This window comes from Alosa pseudoharengus, unplaced genomic scaffold, assembly GCF_046254945.1.
Source record: "Alosa pseudoharengus isolate Yale_2024_CS ecotype anadromous, Long Island Sound unplaced genomic scaffold, YU_APseudo_1.1 YU_APseudo_1.1_scf_29, whole genome shotgun sequence".
Lineage (NCBI taxonomy): Eukaryota > Metazoa > Chordata > Actinopteri > Clupeiformes > Clupeidae > Alosa > Alosa pseudoharengus.
Genome location: NW_027468715.1, coordinates 991,162 through 1,013,235, shown reverse-complemented (window position 1 = coordinate 1,013,235; position 22,074 = coordinate 991,162). Strand labels below are relative to the sequence as shown.

The 22,074-nt window shown below is 43.6% G+C and overlaps 2 long non-coding RNA genes across 2 annotated transcripts; one reads left to right on the top strand and one right to left on the bottom strand.

Annotated features, from left to right (window-relative positions):
- Window positions 1-3,571: 3,571 nt before the first annotated feature.
- LOC143099475 (uncharacterized) lies at window positions 3,572-5,265 on the top strand. Its single transcript, XR_012981621.1, has 2 exons — window positions 3,572-3,899; window positions 4,310-5,265. It is a non-coding gene; the product is annotated as an uncharacterized LOC143099475 (long non-coding RNA).
- A 47-nt stretch (window positions 5,266-5,312) lies between these two features.
- On the bottom strand, window positions 5,313-6,993 carry LOC143099476 (uncharacterized). The gene is made up of 2 exons (XR_012981622.1): window positions 6,415-6,993; window positions 5,313-5,901 (listed from the first exon to the last, which is right to left on the bottom strand). It is a non-coding gene; the product is annotated as an uncharacterized LOC143099476 (long non-coding RNA).
- Window positions 6,994-22,074: the final 15,081 nt, after the last annotated feature.

Below are 22,074 nucleotides of genomic sequence, written 5' to 3'. Positions count from 1 at the left end.
GTCACAAATTTCAGCGGATCCTCACCAAAATTGGCAGAGACCATCTTCAGACCATCCCTGATGAGTGCATTGATTTCTGGAACAATTGACAGTAGCATGCGGCTGTAACAGCCAATCGAAACTTGCGGCGAAGCCGCCAAACAGGAAGTGAGCTCATATCTCAGCAACCCTTACATGTATCAAAGCCAAACTTGGTGCATGGACTCAGGACCCAATCAGGGGCACGCTCAAGGAATCTGGTGACCTTTGACCTCTAGGGGGCGCTATAATTAAGAAACATGCCTTTTGGCCTGTAGCTGCTGTTGTCCTTAGAATTAAAATGCACTAGTGGTTTCAGGTAATACTGTTGGAGGTCCTTAGGCTGACCCAGCACAACTTGTGATGTCATCATAATTGATTCAGCCGTCATGTTGGATTTAATCAAAAACATCAAAACGTTTTCGCGGGTCGCAAATTTCATCTGATCTTCACCAACATTGGCACAGACCATCTTCAGACCATAACCTATCAATATATTGCTCTCTGGAACAATTGACAAAAGCATTCGCCTGTAACAGCCAATAGAAATTGGTGGCGAAGCCGCCAAACAGGAAGTGAGTTTATATCTCAGCAACCCTGCCATGTATTATAACCAAACTTATTACATATATTCATGACCCCATTAGGAGGACGCTCAAAATAATTTGGTGACCTTTGGCCTGTAAGGGGTGCTGGAATTAGCAATATTGCATTTTGATGTGTAGTTGCTGATGTGTTATATCAATCTTTTATTTTTTGATGTGAAACGGATGATAACATGTTCCATCCAGTTAATTCCAATGCGTGCGTGCAAGGGCAGGGCAGGGTAGGACGGGGTGGGACGGGCTGAGGTGATTAGGTGGGGGGGGGGGGGGGGGCTGGCTGGCGGAGGCGGTGGCAATACTCAGCCCTGTTGATCCCGGGTGTCTGCTGAGTTCTATCTTGTCACCGTGGCTACTCCGGCCTATACTGCTTGGCCCCCTCATTGCTGCTTGCAGCTATATTTTCCTATTATTATTATTACACATCTTTCCTCTGCCATTGAAGTCTATGGCAGCCCATAGAACCGTCTGGTGAAAAGTTGTGAAATTTGGCACACTAGTTAGGCAGTGCCCCATAATTAATTTCACCAAGTTTCAAGTCCGCACCCCGAGCGCTCTAGCGCCACCAACAGGCCAAAGTTGGACTTGCGTTCACGAACGTAACTTTTGACCCGTATGGCCGATTGTCAAAAATGAGGTATCGTTGGAATCCTTGGACCAAGCCGAGTTCAACCACTGATCTATAAAGAACACTGGATAGCGCAACTACGTCACAAACCTGAAGCCTCCGTGAAATCGGCGCGGCGGCCATATTGGGACCACTTGCGAGTCCGAACTACGCTGCTCCGTTCTGAAACCTCACCAAAATGATCTAGCCTAGGCTACTGTGTGCTGCACCCACGGAGAAAATCACTGTAGGCTTTTAATGTTGTCAATGTAGCCTGTCTGGAAGAAGTTTAGTGGGCGTGATAATAATATGAATAATGCTATAATCATGTATATAAAACAGACAGCGGTCTCCATTCAAAGAGACCAGTATCCTATTTATTTCTATAGGTTTTTTCACTATTTTTTTTTATTTGTGCGATCGACCTAGCATGGAGGGGAGAGACAAACAATGTTAATAGGCCCATATCTATATTTCAATATGCAATAGCTCTTACAAATACAAATAGTTTTGTCATATCATAGGCTAGCCTACATTGGGGTTTTGAACAATTATCAACTTCTTCCGGACGTTAGTCCCGTCGCTTTTCTGCCTGCATTCTTTCCCCGGGTGATATAGCCTTATTTTGCAGTATGATTTCGTAATCAATTTTATTAAATTGAAAACATGATTGTCATTGATTGCAGTGTCTATCATAGCTTATGATTAGGCCTATTCAGATCAGAGAAGATGCGTGCAAGGCCAGCTCTCGCAAGCAGCACGTTGCTTGTTACAGATGGCTGATAACGATTTATTTTTAAAAATGTATCAAAAGTTCCCCATCCCCAGTGGGGAATAGGCTAGTAGCCTAGGCTACGTTAGCCCATCTGCAAGTATCAAGTGAGATCAAGAGATGTTCTCGGTAGGCTAAACTAGGGGGAAATGTCTGTTAACAAATCTGGTAGCTAAAAAAAGAACATTAACGGAGGATAGAAAATACAAAAAAGGAGGCAGAGAACGGTTCTTGGCTTAAAATGTTTGGGCAGCAGATAAGTTCGAGGATAGCATAAAGTTTTAAGGTAGGAGAATGAGGACGTTAATAACCTGTGCCCGCTGTGGCATATGGTCGCTTGCAATTGTACTGTAGGACTGATCTATAGGCCTAATATTATTTGATAATTAATTAATTAATATTAATTGATATGAATTGTTGTTTCTCCTGGTAGGCTGTGCTGCGTGCGTAGAGTGAATAGAGAACGGCCTTGTCATCACATCACATAGCCTATAAAGAACTGACTCCACATTTCACTTTTGATTTGAGGTTTGTTTATAAAGAGTCAAGACATAATTTACCAACTCACTGTTGAGAAAGAACGTTTCAATGGCAGCTGCATTCTCATAGTATAGACCCACGGTTGTCAAACTGGGGTACGCGTACCCCACATTAAAAACGTATTTTCTCCGCATTAACAAAATATTCGAGAGTGGAGACATGGAGGGTAAAACGGCGTTTCTCAAACTGTGGGTCGCGGAGACATGCCAGGTGGGGCGCGAACTGACGTGAGTTTTTTTTAATTTATTTTTTATCTGTAGCCTAGGCCCAGGTAGCACCTGATGCGCAATGGACGCACTGTGTTATTCATAGGGAAGCGCTCGTGTCAAGGCAGCTTAGTTAGTCCCGACCTGAATGAGATTTTAAACGAGGTTGTGAGAGTGGTGAATTTCATCAAGACCCGACCCTTAAAAGCGTGTCTATTCTCCGCACTTTGAGAGGAGATGGGAGCTGACCAAAAGGCTGTAGGCTACTGTTTCACAGCGAGGCAAGGTGGCTTTCCCGAGGTAAAGTGCTGTCGCGTGTTTGAGCTCCGAGTCGCCTCTTCTTGGAGGAATTAGCGCATGTTTGAATCTGCAAGCACGTTCACTAATGAACATTTCTTGACGAAGCTGGCCTATCTTAGCGATATATTTGGAAAGCTCAATGAGTTGAATCTCCAGTTACAAGGCAAAGACAAGCACCTAGCCGATAAGATCACTGCATTCAACAAGACGAGTGTGTGTGAGATAGCCTAGGTGCAGATCTATTTAAAATCATTATATTCAGCACATTTGTAGACTATTGATGAGATTTGTTAGCCTGGGTGCCATTCCGAACTTAGTCCCGCCCACAACGTTTGAGGTCGGGAAGTTCGGTCTGGCATTGATCAATAGTGGCGCGAGTATGCTCGCCCAAATACTGGCGGGCCAATCAAATGGTCAGGGCGGGCTTTATACGATGATGGACAGATGCTCAACAGTAACGTAATCCACCACGTCACCAAAGAGCGCTTGGGTTGAATTCGTTTACAACAACGATGGCTGCCGCTGGAGAATTGAGATGTGTAGATTCTGCTATCAGGTCTGTTCTAGAAGATATCGACAGCGAATTAATTTTAAAAGAGGAACAGAGTAACGGGATCAAGGCATTTGTTGATAAGAAAGATGTTTTTTGCCGAAGCAACTGAAATGGGCATCACGGCGATGCAACTCGGCGTGCACGACGAGGTGGATATAGCCAGCGGTCGTTGCCAGATCCTTTTTTGAAGCCCGGAATCCTGGCTGCTGAACAACAAGTGGAGGGACATGCTAGGCTCCGATGTTTTTCAAGCCAACCTAATTGGTATCGTGATGGACGAAGTTCATCTAACTTACAAATGGTAAGAGAGTCTAACTGTCTGACTTAGTAAATAACTCCCAATGTCGTGATATGAATCCCATGTTGTAAACATAGTAGCCTAGGTATCGTTGTACGTTCGCTAACTCAGACTTGGTACAATCATAACGTTAGTGTGATTGTAGCGAACTAGCTGTTAAAACATTCTAATGTAGGTTACTGTTTTATTTCTATCAGTGGTCAGGCTGCAAAAGGGCAGAAGGGCATTTGGGTGTTGCTTTATGTACTCAAGCACCATACCCATATTGGTAGGCTAGTCACTGTACCCCTTATAAGTGATGTATTCTTTTTAGATGTCAGTACAGTCATTAAAAAGTACTAAATGATACTACTCATAATTTCTTATTTTTACTGTTACTTATTGGTTGCTTTTTGTACTGCTATATATTCCAGGTACACCTGTGCTGACATTGACCGCTTCTGCTGATCGGGAATCCAGAGCCAGGGTTATGAAACAGCTTCAGATGGACAATCCAATAAATTTGGCCCTGAGCCCAAACAGAACAAACATCAGAGTGGGTCTGATTAAAGTACCTGGCCATACACTGGAGTGCCTACACTGGATTGTGAGGGATGTTAGTACAAAGCTTGACCCAGCAGTTAAGACGGTACTTTAATGGAGTCACTAGTTGTCTGCGGAAAGCTTTGTACTGCCATTTTGAGGAACACACCACATCTGTTGATCTAGGACATCTGTGCTGCACTCACTGCCATTCTGTTTGTTCTTGTGAACCTGAAGGTTGTGGGGAGCTAATCCCCAAATATGAACACTTTGAAGGGGAGGTTTCATCACACCACAAACACAGAATAGTCATACCTAAGGGCACACTTTTGATCAGGGAACTGTTACAAACTTACAGGAGTAGTTTACTTCAGGACCATAAAAACATACCACTTTACACAGTCGACACAGCCTGCACTGGTTTTGGAGATGAACTCATTGATCAGTTTTAGAACAGTGCACACAGATATTTGACCTGGACTTCATTATCCATAATCTCCCTACATACAAGCTGGAACATGCAAAAGAGATACTATGAATTATGCATGAGGTTTTTGATGACATCGAACAGAGTCAAACTAATTTGTTTGATGACTGTGTTGTTCAGGATGACCGTGTTCAGGTTGACATGGATTACACTGGTTACTTTGATGACGAGGATGAGGATGATAAGATACAATCATCCCCAAGTAACTTGGAATCAGGCTTGTCAATGTTGAAGATCTCAGGCTAGCTTCAAATTCAGGCTCAAATTTGTAGCTTCAGGGTCCTGTTGTTGTGCAAATGCCTTTTTTTTTACCTCTGTTACATTAATATTTTTGAATAAAATTAAAATGGTTTATACTTCTCTACTGGTTGGTGATGTTTCTGCATTTAAAGACAAACAATAAGACATTTCAATAAAGATTTTTAATATCTACACATAATAGGTAATGTTTGAAGATATACGCTGAACTTTGAACATACAACCAATAAGAAAACACAAAAATGTTTTCAAGAATGTGGATACTACTAAACTATTATATGAAAACAATTATTTACATTGTCATTTACGAAAACAATATTTACAAATTACCATCACCATTTACATTTCACATTTACTTAATTATTTAAATAGGCACATTTTGCCAGTCCATTATTTTCTCCTGGTAATTCAGCTTTGCCAATAAGTTTCTCTTGAAATTCGGGAATGCATGAGACTGCCTGCCTGGGTGATTTTTGTTGGGAAAGTTGTGTCTCCCTAAAAACGTTTACCAGTGTTAAAACGTCCTGTTCTCGGGCCACATGATGAATGCCAGCCGGCCTTGTCAGCTCCAGCTCTGTGTCCGTTTTGTCCATTAGCTCTTTGACGATGCCAATGGACCTACTGATTCTGGCTGCTGACATTTCTGACATGTTTGGTCCCAATCCTCTCATAAATGATTTGAGAAAATTGTTTAGGTGTTCCAGGTGGAGGTCAAGTGGATGGAAAATGGGTGACAACCTGAAATATAAGTGAACACATCAGTGTGAAGAATTACAGTATAGCCTAATAAGTATAACGTGCATTGACAATACATTGGAAAATACAGACTGTTAAATATGGTGACACCAGATGCAATTGCTGAGCAGGTCAGAGAAACACTGCCCACCCCCCACAGAGGTGCAGAGCACAGAAGTGGGGGTTGGATAACATGCTAGTCCATTACAAAATGAAGTTTCTACATATTGACAAAGTGACAGAGGCCAACTTACACATCAGGTACAAGTTTATCCTGGTAACATTTGCTCACACTACACTGAAATTCGGGCTGGCTTCCAGAATACTAGGCATGTCAAAATATGACTAGATGATTTAATCATAGATAGATTTCACGGAAATGAGGAGTGTGGGAATGCACAGTGTTTATCACATTGGACAATAATCACGACTCACTATTAACTCATGTGAAACGTGGCAATCGAGGTTATTCTCATAGTCATATCATAAGAAGTAGAAATGTATTAACAAGCTTACCTCTGTAATGCTTCTTCGCGTTTTTGTACCGGTTGGAGTTGACGGATTGGGGCAGAACTTCTTCAGAGTCCGGGGCGTCTCTGATGCCTCAGATGAACACGGTTCTTCAGGCTGGTCTCCTTCGTCTTCTGTCCATTTTTTAAACACGGGCATGTCGCGTTCCAACCGTGTTATAAAGTTCTGACAGGACCGACAAATGCGATGCGATTTGTTTGCAGTGTTGTGGAGTTGTAATCCTAAACGGATAACTTGATCGTATATGCATTCACCTTTACTGTTTCTCTCAAAAATGAGGTTCGTGTGTTGAAGAACTCCGTGTATCCTTACATTATTTTTACAACACCTGCGAAAATCGCTCACATTTTCTTCTTCTAGCGTGCAGTTGAGTTCTGTTGACATCAACTATGCGTCGCTTAACATACGTCACACACTCCGTTGCTCTGATTGGTTGTAGGTCTATCCAATTGAGTGCAGAGGCATTTTTTTTCCTGGTTCGTTTGAAACACGCCCCATAATCACAGCTCTATGGAGCAGTATCAGACTCAAATTCTGACTAGAATTGAGTATGACTACGTCAGGCTAGAGATTTGTATCATATGTTTATGATCCTATTCACTATTCTCGACAAAATTGATCAAAATAAATATTAATAAAACAATTTAAAAAAAACTTCATAATGTCTCAGGGGGTACATGCCTATTAAAAGTTTGGGAACCACTGGTATAGACACCTGCAGTTTTGATTAGTAGAGAACATATAGGCCTACTCTATTAGCCTACAAATCGAGACAGCAGGAGAATATAAACGCTACGTGCTCGACAATATATGTCTGTGCAAATGTTTGGGATGACTTGGTTAAGTTGGAAAGAAATGGGCAGATTCGAGCTATGGGATTATGACTTCACGTCAAGTTAAAACTAAAGATAGGCCTACCGACTGTAGCCTAAGCGCCAATATCGAAAGTGGGTGATTATAACGGTGTTTTCACTATTTAAAAATGTAGCCTACCAATGGATAAGGTAATGTCGGGTAATATGCCACTCTGTAAGGGGAAAACACGAAGCCGTAACAGTATAGCCTAAGCACCAAATGTGAGGCTGTAATGTTCATTTGTAACGTTCTGCAACCTACATTTAGATCGAGGCATAGGCTACTGACGTCGAGCAATATGCTGTTTCACCTTTCGACCTTAAAACAGCCCTCCGGAGTGAAATTTCCTTTGAATAGGCTACGTTAATTGTATTGAGATATTTTACACATTTTAGTATAGATGAATAATTTAAGTAAATGCCCATGCTTTTTTAAAGACTATATATTTAAAAATAATAGGTTTATATTTCCCCCCTAATATTTTCGAGTAATTAAGTTGCCTCACTTTTTTCATGCATTTCTACTGTAAGCCTATCATTTTCTACAGTGCAGTGGTCCCAATATGGCGGCGGTGTTCCGATTCCATTGGCTTCATTGTTGATGGGGCGGCAACAATGGGATAGTCTATCCAGTGTTCTTTATAGATCAGTGAGTTCAACGCACCCTATGACGTCATTTTCCGCCATTATGGATTTTCCGCCATTTTGGATTTTAGTGAAAGTGAAACTAATTTTTCACAGGTCACAAATTTTGTCCGATCGTCACCAAACTTGACACACATGATCTTCAGATCAAGCCTCACAAAAGTTGTGGTGTTTTGTCTTCGGAACTTAAACCGTTCACCCGTAATATCCAATCGAAATTTGCGGCGAAGCCGCCAAACAGGAAGTGAGCTCATATCTCAGCAACCCATTCATCTATCATAACCAAACTTAGTATATGGACTCATGACCCCATCAGGAGGAAGCTCAAGAAATTTGGTGACCTTTGACCTCTAGGGGGAGCTGTAATTAAGAAACATGCCTTTTGGCCTGTAGCTGCTGTTGTGCTTAGAATTAAAACGCACTAGTGGTGTCTGATAATACTGTTGGAGGTCCTTAGGCCGACACAAGCCAACTTGTGATGTCATCGTATTTTATTCGGCCGCCATATTGGATTTAATCAAAAACATCAAAAAGTTATCGCAGGTCAGAAATTTCAGCGGATCCTCACCAAAATAGGCAGAGACCATCTTCAGACCATGCCTTATCAGTGCCTTGCTTTTTGGAACAATTGACAGCAGCATTCGGCTGTAACAGCCAATCGAAATTTGCATCGAAGCCGCCAAACAGGAAGTGAGCTCATATCTCAGCAACCCTTGCATATATCAAAGCCAAACTTGGTGCATGGACTCAGGACCCAATCAGGGGGACGCTCAAGAAATCTGGTGACCTTTGACCTCTAGGGGGCGCTGTAATTAAGAAACATGCCTTTTGGCCTGTAGCTGCAGTTGTGCTTATAATTAAAAGGCACTAGTGGTGTCTGGTAATACTGTTGGAGGTCCTTAGGCCGACCCAAGTCAACTTGTGATGTCATCGTAATTGATTCGGCCGCAATATTGGATTTAATTAAAAACACATACAAGTTTTCGCAGGTCACAAATTTCAGCGGATCCTCACCAAAATTGGCAGAGAGCATCTTCAGACCATGCCTTATCAGTGCATTGCTTTTTGGAACAATTGACAGTAGCATTCGGCTGTAACAGCCAATCGAAACTTGCGGCGAAGCCGCCAAACAGGAAATGAGCTCATATCTCAGCAACCCTTGCATATATCAAAGCCAAACTTGGTGCATGGACTCAGGACCCAATCAGGGGGACGCTCAAGAAATGTCGTGACCTTTGACTAGTAGGGAGTGCTGCAATTAGCAATATTGCATTTTGATCTGTAGTTGCTTGTGTTTTATCGATCTTTTATTTTTTGATGTGAAACTGATGACAACATGTTCCATCCAGTAAATTCTAATGCGTGCATGCAACGGTGGGGCGGGACAGGGGTGGGAAGGGCAGGGGTGATTAGGTGGGGGGGGCTGGCTGGCGGAGGTGGCAGCGGCAATACTCTGCCCTGTTTCAGCCCTACAAAGTCAGTTATGTTTTGATGTGAAAGTTGTTGAAAGTGTTGATCGCGGGTGCCTGCTGAGTTCTATCTTGTCGCCGTAGCTACTCCGGCCTATTCTGCTTGGCCCCCTCATTGCTGCTTGCAGCTATATTTGGGGGCCAAGCAGCGAAGCTGCGAGGCAACCCATAGTGATTCTACGTATTCTTATTATTATTATTATTATTATAACGAAACGCTAATTTGCCATTAAACCATACAGTAAAAAGTTGGGATATTCGGCACATTGATTCGGTTCAGTCATATCTTTAATTTATCAAAGTTTCAAGTCTGCACTTTGAGTGCTCTAGCGCCACCAACATTTCAAATTTTTTATTACATCTATGCACATAACGTTTGAATGGTACACCACATTTTGAACATTAAGGTATATTTGGAATCCTTGGATGAGACCGAACTCAACGCAGATGTCAATTTATGGGGTAAACGTAATTGATCAGGCTGCCATATTGGATTTAATCAAAAACACCTAAAAGGCATCAAAGTTGGCAAAGTTTGTCCGATTTTCACGAAACTTGACGAAGATGATCTTCAGACCATGACTCATAAATGCATTGCTTTTTGGAGCCATATTCAAAACCCGTCGCCCGTGGTGACCAATCAAGTTTGGCGGCGAAGCCGCCAAACAGGAAGTGAAGTAATCTCAGCAAGGCTTTCGCGTATCAACACCAAACTCAGTACAGGGTCTCAGTACCCAATTAGGAGGAGGCTCAATAAATGTGATGACTTTTGACCTATAGGTGGCGCTATAATTAGCAAAATTACGTTTTAGCCTGTAACGGGTCATGTGTTTGGAATTAAAGCATATTAGTGATATCTGTTAATACCTTGAGAGGTCCTTAGGCCGACACATGCCAACATGTGACGTCAACATAATTGATTCGACCGCCATATTGGATTTCACCAAAAACATTTAAAAGGCATCAAAGGTCACAAAGTTTCTCCGATTTTCATGAAACTTGACGCAGATGATCGTCAGACCATGACTCATAAACGCATTGCTTTTTGGAGACATATTCAAAACCGGTTGCCCGTGACAACCAATCACGTTTGGCGGCGAAGCCGCCAAACAGGAAGTGAAGTGATCTCAGCAAGGCTTTCGCATATCAACACCAGACTCAGTACAGGGTCTCAGGACCCAATTAGGAGGAGGCTCAATAAATGTGATGACTTTTGACCTATAGGTGGCGCAATAATCACAAGAAGTGGGCTCATATTTCAGCAATGCTTTCACATATTGAAACCAAACTTAGTATATGGACTTGGGACCTCATCCTGAGGACAGACAATAATTTTAGCAACCTTTGACCACTAGGGTTGCTATAATTTGCAACACTTTCTCGTATCAACACCAAACTTGGTATATGGACTCGTGACTACAACCTGAGGACGCACAATAAATTTGGTGACTTTTGACCACTAGGGGTGCTATAATTATCAACACTTTCTCGTATCGACACCAAACTTGGTATATGGACTCGTGACTACAACCTGACTATGCACAATACATTTGGTGATGTTTGAGGTGTGCATATGTATGGGGGGTTATTGGGGTGTGTGGGAGAGGAAGTTTATCTGTGTATATGTGTGTGTGTGGGACGGGTGGTTAATTGGGTGTATGTATAATGTAGCAACATTGGGTTGCCATGACAACTCCTGCTCAACTGCTTGGCCCCCACATTGCTGCTTGCAGCTATATTTGGGGGCCAAGCAGCGAAGCTGCGAAGGCACCCATTGTGTTTCTATGATTTCTTATTGGGGGCCAAGCAGCGAAGCTGCGAAGGCACCCATTGTGTTTGTTAGTTTTTGGGGGCCAAGCAGCGAAGCTGCGAAGGCACCCATTGTGTTTCTACTGTTTCTTATTATTATTATTCCTCTGGCATTGAAGTCAATGGCAGCCCATAGAACTGTCTGGTGAAAAGTTGTGAAATTTGGCACACTGATTGAGGACAGTCTCATGATTAATTTCACCAAGTTTCATACCGGCACCTTGAGCGCTCTAGCGCCACCAACAGGCCAAAGTTGGACTTGCGTTCACGCATGTAACTTCTGACCCGTTGACTCGATTGTCAAAAATGAGGCATCGTTGGAATCCTTGGACCAAGCCGAGTTCAACGCACCCTATGACGTCATTTTCCGCCATGATGGATTTTCCGCCATTTTGGATTTTAGTGAAAGTGAAACTAATTTTTCACAGGTCACAAATTTTGTCCGATTGTCACCAAACTTGACACACATGATCTTCAGACCAAGCCTCACAAAAGTTGTGGTGTTTTGTCTTCGGAACTTAAACCGTTCACCCGTAATATCCAATCGAAATTTGCGGCGAAGACGCCAAACAGGAAGTGAGCTCATATCTCAGCAACCCATTCATCTATCATAACCAAACTTAGTATATGGACTCATGACCCCATCAGGGGGAAGCTCAAGAAATTTGGTGACCTTTGACCTCTAGGGGGCGCTGTAATTAAGAAACATGCTTTTTGGCCTGTAGCTGCTGTTGTGCTTAGAATTAAAACGCACTAGTGGTGTCTGACAATACTGTGGAAGGTCCTTAGGCCGACCCAAGCCAACTTGTGATGTCATCGTAATTGATTTGGTCGCCATATTGGATTTAATCAAAAACATGAATAATTATTCGCAAGTCACAAATTTCAGCTGATCCACACCAAAATTGGCAGTGACCATCTTCAGACCATGCCTTATCAGTGTATTTTTTTCTGGAACAATTGACAGAAGCGTTTGCCTGTAACAGCCAATCGAAATTTGCGGCGAAGCCGCCAAACAGGAAGTGAGCTCATATCTCAGCAACGCTTTCATTTATCAAAACCAAACTTAGTACATGGTCCTCTGGACCCACCAGGAGGACGCTCAAGAAATTTGGTGACCTTTGACCTCTAGGGGGCTCTGTAATTGGCAAAAATGTATTTTGGCCTGTAGTTGCTGCATTATTCTGCAATGGAGGTCAATGGCAGCCCATAGAACCATCTGGTTCATCCTGATGATGCACAAATAATTTGGTGACCTTTGACCTCTATTGGGGCATTGAAATCACAGCAAGCATGATCATATCTCAATCGATCTTTTATTTTTGATGTGAAACTGTTGACAGCGAGTTCCATCCAGTTAATTCTAATGCGTGCGTGCAAGGGTGGGGCGGGGTGGGACGGGGTGGGACGGGCAGGGGCGGGCAGGGGGCGATTGCAGTGGTGAGTTGGCTGGTTGAGGGGGCGGCGACACTCAGCCCTGGTTCAGCCACACAAAATTAGTTATGTTTTGATGTGAAACTTGACCTTGTAACTCAGCCAATCTTGGGTTGTTTGACATGGAACTTGTTGTGACTGCTTAATGCTATATGCCTGATGCCACGGCATTGAGTTGCATGGCAAATCTGGACTTCTGGACTGCTGAACTGCCTGCTTGGCCCCCTCATTGCTGCTTGCAGCTATATTTGGGGGCCAAGCAGCGAAGCTGCGAGGCAACCATTGTGTTTCTATGATTTCCTATTATTATTATTATTTAACATCTTTCTTCCGCCATGGGAGTCTATGGCAGCCCATAGAACCGTCTGGTAAAAAGTTGTGAAATTTGGCACACTGATTGGGGACAGTCCCATGTTTAATTTCACCAAGTTTCATACCGGCACCTCAAGCGCTCTAGCGCCACCAACAGGCCAAAGTTGGATGTGCGTTCATGCACGTAACTTCTGACCGGTTGACTCGATTGTCAAAAATGAAGTATCGTTGGAATCCTTGGACCAAGCCGAGTTCAACGCACTCTATGACGTCATTTTCCGCCATGATGGATTTTCCGCCATTTTGGATTTTAGTGAAAGTGAAACTAATTTTTCACAGGTCACAAATTTTGTCCGATCGTCACCAAACTTGACACACATGATCTTCAGACCAAGCCTCACAAAAGTTGTGGTGTTTTGTCTTCGGAACTTCAACCGTTCACCCGTAATATCTAATCAAAATTTGCGGCGAAGCCGCCAAACAGGAAGTGAGCTCGTATCTCAGCAACCCATTCATCTATCATAACCAAACTTAGTATATGGACTCATGTCCCCATTAGGGGGAAGCTCAAGAAATTTGGTGACCTTTGACCTCTAGGGGGCGCTGTAATTAAGAAACATGCCTTTTGGCCTGTAGCTGCTGTTGTGCATAGAATTAAAACGCACTAGTGGTGTCTGATAATACTGTTGGAGGTCCTTAGGCCGACCCAAGCCAACTTGTGATGTCATCATAATTGATTCGGCCGCCATATTGGATTTAATCAAAAACACGTACAAGTTTTTGCAGGTCACAAATTTCAGCAGATCCTCACCAAAATTGGCAGATACCATCTTCAGACCATGCTTTATCAGTGCATTGATTTTTGGAACAATTGACAGTAGCATTCGGCTGTAAAAGCCAATTGAAATTTGTGGCGAAGCCGCCAAACAGGAAGTGACCTCATATCTCAGCAACGCTTTCATGTATCAAAACCAAATTTAGTACATGTACCTCAGACCCCATCGGGAGGACGCCCAAGAAATTTGGTGACATTTGACATCTAGGGGGCACCATAATTGACAAAAATGCATTTTGGCCAGTAGTTGCTGATGCGCATTATTTTGCAATGGAAGTCAATGGCAGCCCATAGAACCGTCTGGTAAAAAGTTATACAATTTTGCACACTAATTGGGGACAGTCCAATAATTCATTTCACCAATTTTCATGCCGGCACCTCAAGCGCTCTAGCGCCACCAACAGGCCAAATTTGGTTGTGCGTTAACACACGTAACTTTTGAGCAGTATGGCCGATTGTCAAAAATGGTGTATCGTTGGAATCCTTGGACCAAGCCGAGTTCAACGCACCCTATGACGTCAATTTCCGCTATGATGGATTTTCCGCCATATTGGATTTCATCAAAAAAACTTAAATGTCTTCACAGGTCACAAATTTTGTCCAATTGATACCAAACTTCACAGATATCATCTACAGACCATGGCTCATTAATGCATTGCTTTTTGTCTTCGGAACTATAACCATTCGCGCGTAACAGCCAATCGAATTTTGCGGCGAAGCCGCCAAACAGGAAGTGAGCTCATATCTCAGCAACCCATTAATCTATCATAACCAAACTTAGTATATGGACTCAGGACCCAATCAGGGGAATGCTCAAGAAATCTGGTGACCTTTGACCTGTAGGGGGCGCTGTAATTAAGAAACATGCCTTTTGGCCTGTAGCTGCAGTTGTGCTTAGAATTAAAACGCACTAGTGGTGTCTGGTAATACTGTTGGAGGTCATTAGGCCGACCCACGTCAACTTGTGATGTCATCGTAATTGATTCGGTCGGCATATTGGATTTAATCAAAAACACGTACAAGTTTTCGCAGGTCACAAATTTCAGCGGATCCTCACCAAAATTGGCAGAGACCATCTTCAGACCATAACCTATCAATGTATTGCTTTCTGGAACAATTGACAGAAGCATTCGGCTGTAACAGCTAATCGAAATTTGCGGCGAAGCCGCCAAACAGGAAGTGAGCTCATATCTCAGCAACCCTGTATCATAACCAAACTTACTACATATATTCATTACCCCATTAGGAGGACGCTCAAAAAATATGGTGACCTTTGACCTGTAGGGGGTGCTGCAATTAGCAATATTGCATTTTGATGTGTAGTTGCTGATGTGTTTTATCAGTCTTTTATTTTTTGATGTGAAACTGATGACAACATGTTCCATCCAGTTCATTCTAATGCGTGCGTGCGTGCAAGGGTGGGGCGGGGCAGGACGGGGTGGGACGGGAAGGGGTGATTAGGTGGTGGGGGCTGGCTGGCGGAGGCGGTGACAATACTCAGCCCTGTTTCAGCCCAACAAAATCAGCTATGTTTTGATATGACACTTGTTGAAAGTGTTGATCGCGGGTGTCTGCTGAGTTCTATCTTGTTGCCGTGGCTACTCTGGCCCAATCTGCTTGGCCCCCTCATTGCTGCTTGCAGCTATATTTGGGGGCCAAGCACCGAAGCTGCGAAGGCACCCATTGTGTTTCTATGTTTTCTTATTATTATTATTATTATTATTACGCTTCCGTCATTGAAGTCAATGGCAGCCCATAGAACCGTCTGGTGAAAAGTTCTGAAATTTGGCACACTGATTAAGGACAGTCTCATGATTAATTTCACCAAGTTTCATACCGGCACCTTGAGCGCTCTAGCGCCACCAACAGGCCAAAGTTGGATGTGCGTTCACGCACGTAACTTTTGACCCGTTGATCTGATTGTCAAAAATTAGGTATTGTTAGAATCCTTGGACCAAGCCGAGTTCAACGCACCCTGTGACGTCATTTTCCGCCATGATGGATTTTCCGCCATTTTGGATTTCATCAAAAACACTTAAAAGTCTTCACAGGTCACAAATTTTGTCCGATCAAAACCAAACCTGACACACATAATCTTCAGACCAAGCCTCACAAAAGTTATTCCTTTTTGTTTTCGGAACTAAACCCGTTCTCCCGTAACAGCCAATCGAATCTTGCGGCGAAGCCACCAAACAGGAAGTGAGCTCATATCTCAGCAACCCTTGCATGTATCAAAGCCAAACTTGGTGCATGGCCTCAGTACCCAATCAGGGAGACACTCAAGAAATCTGGTGACCTTTGACCTCTAGGGGGCGCTCTAATTAAGAAACATGCCTTTTGGCCTGTAGCTGAAGTTGTGCTTAGAATTAAAACGCACTAGTGGTGTCTGGTAATACTGTTGGAGGTCCTTAGGCTGACCCAAGCCAACTTGTGATGTCATCGTAATTGATTCGGCCGCCATATTGGATTTAATCAAAAATACATACAAGTGTTCGCAGGTCACAAATTTCAGCGGATCCTCACCAAAATTGGCAGAGACCATCTTCACAACATAACCTTTCAATATATTGCTCTCTGGAACAATTGACAAAAGCATTCACCCGTAACAGCCAATCGAAATTGGTGGCGAAGCCGCCAAACAGGAAGTGAGCTCATATCTCAGCAACCCTGCCATGAATCATAACCAAACTTACTACATATATTTGTGACCCCATTAGGAGGACGCTCAAAAAATTCGGTGACCTTTGACCTGTAGGGGGTGCTGCAATTAGCAAAATTGTATTTTGATCTGTAGTTGCTGATGTTTTAGCAATCTTTTATTTTTTGATGTGAAACTGATGACAACATGTTCCATCCAGTTAATTCTAATGCGTGCGTGCAAGGGCAGGGCAGGGCAGGATGTGGTGGGACGGGCTGGGGTGATTAGGTGGGGGGGGCTGGCTGGCGGAGGCGGTGGCAATTCTCAGCCCTGTTTCAGCCCTGTTGATCCCGAGTGTCTGCTGAGTTCTATCTTGTCACCGTGGCTACTCCGGCCTGTTCTGCTTGGCCCCCTCATTGCTGCTTGCAGCTATATTCTTATTATTGGGGGCCAAGCAGCGAAGCTGCGAAGGCACCCATTGTTTTTCTATTTGTTCTTATTATTATTATTATTATTATTATTATTATTATTCCGCCATTGAAGTCAATGGCAGCCCATAGAACCGTCTGGTGAAAAGTTGTGAAATTTGGCACACTGATTAGGGACAGTCCCATGATTAATGTCACCAAGTTTCATGATGGCACCTCAAGCACTCTAGCGCCACCAACAGGCCAAAGTTGGACTTGCGTTTACGCACGTAACTTTTGACCCGTATGGCCGATTGTCAAAAATGAGGTATTGTTGGAATCCTTGGACCAAGCCGAGTTCAACGCACCCTATGACGTCAATTTCCGCCATGATGGATTTTCCGCCATATTGGATTTCATCAAAAACACTAAAAAGTCTTCAAAGGTCACAAATTTTGTCCGATCGACACCAAACCTGACACACTTGATCTTCAGACGAAGCCTCACAAAAGTTATTCCTTTTCGTCTTCGGAACTCAAACCGTTCGCGCGTAACAGCCAATCGAAGTTTGCGGCGAAGCCGCCAAACAGGAAGTGAGCACATATCTCAGCAACCCATTCACCTATCATAACCAAACTTAGTACATGGACTCAGGACCCAATCAGGGGGACGCTCAAGAAATCTGGTGACCTTTGACCTCTAGGGGGCGCTGTAATTAAGAAACATGCCTTTTGGCCTGTAGCTGCAGTTGTGCTTAGAATTAAAACGCACTAGTGGTGTCTGGTAATACTGTTGGAGGTCCTTAGGCCGACCCGTGTCGACTTGTGATGTCATCGTAATTGATTCGGCCGCCATATTGGATTTAATCAAAAACACGTACAAGTTTTCGCAGGTCACAAATTTCAGCGGATCCTCACCAAAATTGGCAGAGACCATCTGCAGACCATGCCTTATCAGTGCATTGCTTTTTGGAACAATTGACAGTAGCATGCGGCTGTAACAGCCAATCGAAACTTGCGACGAAGCCGCCAAACAGGAAGTGAGCTCATATCTCAGCAACCCTTGCATGTATCAAAGCCAAACTTGGTGCATGGACTCAGGACCCAATCAGGGGGACGCCCAAGAAATCTGGTGACCTTTGACCTCTAGGGGGCGCTGTAATTAAGAAACATGCCTTTTGGCCTGTAGCTGCTGTTGTGCTTAGAATTAAAATGCACTAGTGGTGTCTGGTAATACTGTTGGAGGGCCTTAGGCCGACCCATGCCAACTTGTGATGTCATCGTAATTGATTCGGCCGCCATATTGGATTTAGTCAAAAACACGTACAAGTTTTCACAGGTCACAAATTTCAGCGGTTCCTTACCAAAATGGGCAGAGACCATCTTCAGACGATAACCTATCAATATATTGCTTTCTGGAACAATTGACAAAAGCATTCGCCCGTAACAGCCAATCAAAATTGTTTGCGAAGCCGACAAACAGGAAGTGAGCTCATATCTCAGCAACCCTGCCATGTATCATAACCAAACTTACTACATGGATTCATAAGCCCATTAGGAGGATGCTTAAAAACGTTGGTGACCTTTGACCTGTAGTTGGGGCTGCAATTAGCAATATTGCATTTTGATCTGTAGTTGCTGATGTGTTTTATTGATCTTTTATTTTTTGATGTGAAACTGATGACAACATGTTCCATCCAGTTCATTCTAATGCGTGCGTGCGTGCAGGGGCGGGGCGGGGCAGGACGGGGTGGGACGGGCAGGGGTGATTAGGTGGGGGGGGCTGGCTGGTGGAGGCGGTGGCAATACTCAGCCCTGTTTCAGCCCTGTTGATCCCGGGTGTCTGCCGGGTGTCTGCTGAGTTCTATCTTGTCACCGTGGCTACTCCGGCCTATACTGCTTGGCCCCCTCATTGCTGCTTGCAGCTATATTTATTATTACTCCTCTGCCATTGAAGTCTATGGCAGCCCATAGAACCGTCTGGTGAAAAGTTGTGAAATTTGGCACACTAGTTAGGCAGTGCCCCATGATTAATTTCACCAAGTTTCAAGTCCGCACCCCGAGCGCTCTAGCGCCACCAACAGGCCAAAGTTGGACATGCGTTCACACACGTAACTTTTGACCCGTATGGCCGATTGTCAAAAATGAGGTATCGTTGGAATCCTTGGACCAAGCCGAGTTCAACGCACCCTATGACGTCATTTTCCGCCATGATGGATTTTCCGCCATATTGGATTTTAGTGAAAGTGAAACTAATTTTTCACAGGTCACAAATTTTGTCCGATCGTCACCAAACTTGACACACATGATCTTCAGACCAAGCCTCACAAAAGTTGTGGTGTTTTGTCTTCGGAACTTAAACCGTTCGCGCGTAACAGCCAATCGAAATTTGCAGCGAAGCCGCAAAACAGGAAGTGAGCTCATATCTCAGCAACCCATTCATCTATCATAACCAAACTTAGTCCATGGACTCAGGACCCAATCAGGGGGACGCTCAAGAAATCTGGTGACCTTTGACCTCTAGGGGGCGCTGTAATTAAGAAACATGCCTTTTGGCCTGTAACTGCAGTTGTGCTTAGAATTAAAACACTCTAGTGGTGTCTGGTAGTACTGTTGGAGGTCCTTAGGCCGACCCAAGCCAATTTGTGATGTCATCGTAATTGATTCGGCCGCCATATTGGATTTAATCAAAAACATCAAAAAGTTTTCGCAGGTCACAAATTTCCGCGGATCCTCGCCAAAATTGGCATAGACCATCTTCAGACCATCCCTGATGAGTGCTTTGGTTTCTGGAACAATTGCCAGAAGCATTGGCCCGTAACAGCCTTTCGAACTTTGCGGCGAAGCCGCCAAACAGGAAGTGAGGTCATATCTCAGCAACGCTTAAATGTATCAAAACCAAACTTGGTACATGCACCTCTGAGCCCATCGGTAGGACGCTCAAGAAATTTGGTGACCTTTGACCTCTAGAGGGCTCTGTAATTGACAAAAATGCATTTTGGCCAGTAGTTGCTGATGTGCATTATTCTGCAATGGAAGTCAATGGCAGCCCATAGAACCGTCTGGTAAAAAGTTATACAATTTGGCACACTGATTGGGGACAGCCCAATAATTAATTTCACCAAGTTTCATGCCGGCTCCTCAAACGCTCTAGCGCCACCAACATGCCAAAGTTGGACGTGTGTTCACAGACGTAACTTTTGACTCGTTGACCCGAATGTCAAAATGAGGTATCATTGGAATCCTTGGGCCAAGCCGAGTTCAACACACCCTATGACGTCAATTTTTGACCCTTCTGTTTAAATCACAGCAAGTGTGATCATATCTCAGTCAATCTTTTATTTTTGATGTGAAACTGATGACAGCAAGTTACATCCAGTTCATTCTAATGCGTGCGTGCAAGGGTGGGACGGGGTGGGATGGGCAGGGGCGGTTGCGGCGGTGGGCTGGCTGGGGGAGGGGGAGGCGACTCAGCCCTGGTTCAGCCACACAAAATCAGTTATGTTTTAATGTGAAACTTGACCTTGTAACTCAGCCAATCTTGGGTTGTATGGCATGGAACTTGCTGTGACTGCTTTAGGCTATATGTCTGATGCAACGGCATTGACTTACATGGCAAATCTGGCCTGCTGAACTGCCTGCTTGGCCCCCTCATTGCTGCTTGCAGCTATATTTGGGGGCCAAGCAGCGAAGCTGCGAAGGCACCCATTGTGTTTCTATTTGTTCTTATTATTGGGGGCCAAGCAGCGAAGCTGCGAGGCAACCCATAGTGATTCTACGTATTCTTATTATTATTCTTATTATTATAACGAAACGCTAATTTGCCATTAAACCATACAGTAAAAAGTTGGGATATTCGGCACATTGATTCGGTTCAGTCATATCTTTAATTTATCAAAGTTTCAAGTCTGCACTTTGAGTGCTCTAGCGCCACCAACATTTCAAATTTTTTATTACATCTATGCACATAACGTTTGAATGGTACACCACATTTTGAACATTAAGGTATATTTGGAATCCTTGGATGAGACCGAACTCAACGCAGATGTCAATTTATGGGGTAAACGTAATTGATCAGGCTGCCATATTGGATTTAATCAAAAACACCTAAAAGGCATCAAAGTTCGCAAAGTTTGTCCGATTTTCACGAAACTTGACGCAGATGATCTTCAGACCATGACTCATAAATGCATTGCTTTTTGGAGCCATATTCAAAACCCGTCGCCCGTGGTGACCAATCAAGTTTGGCGGCGAAGCCTCCAAACAGGAAGTGAAGTAATCTCAGCAAGGCTTTCGCGTATCAACACCAAACTCAGTACAGGGTCTCAGTACCCAATTAGGAGGAGGCTAAATAAATTTGATGACTTTTGACCTATAGGTGGCGCTATAATTAGCAAAATTATGTTTTAGCCTGTAACGGGTCATGTGTTTGGAATTAAAGCATATTAGTGATATCTGTTAATACCTTGAGAGGTCCTTAGGCCGACACATGCCAACATGTGACGTCAACATAATTGATTCGACCGCCATATTTGATTTCATCAAAAACACTTAAAAGGCATCAAAGGTCATAAAGTTTGTCCGATTTTCACGAAACTTGACGCAGATGATCGTCAGACCATGACTCATAAACGCATTGCTTTTTGGAGACATATTCCAAACCGCTTGCCTGTGACGACCAATCACGTTTGGCGGCGAAGCCGCCAAACAGGAAATGAAGTGATCTCAGCAAGGCTTTTGCGTATCAACACCAAACTCAGTAGAGGGCCTCAGGACCCAATTAGGAGGGGGCTCAATACATTTGATGACTTTTGACCTATAGGTGGCGCTATAATCACATGAAGTGGGCTCATATTTCAGCAATGCTTTCACATATTGAAACCAAACTTAGTATATGGACTTGGGACCTCATCCTGAGGACAGACAATAATTTTAGCAACCTTTGACCACTAGGGGTGCTATAATTTGCAACACTTTCTCGTATCAACACCAAACTTGGTATATGGACTCGTGACTACAACCTGAGGACGCACAATAAATTTGGTGACTTTTGACCACTAGGGGTGCTATAATTATCAACACTTTCTCGTATCGACACCAAACTTGGTATATGGACTCGTGACTACAACCTGACTATGCACAATACATTTGGTGATGTTTGAGGTGTGCATATGTATGGGGGCTTATTGGGGTGTGTGGGAGAGGAAGTTTATCTGTGTATATGTGTGTGTGTGGGACGGGTG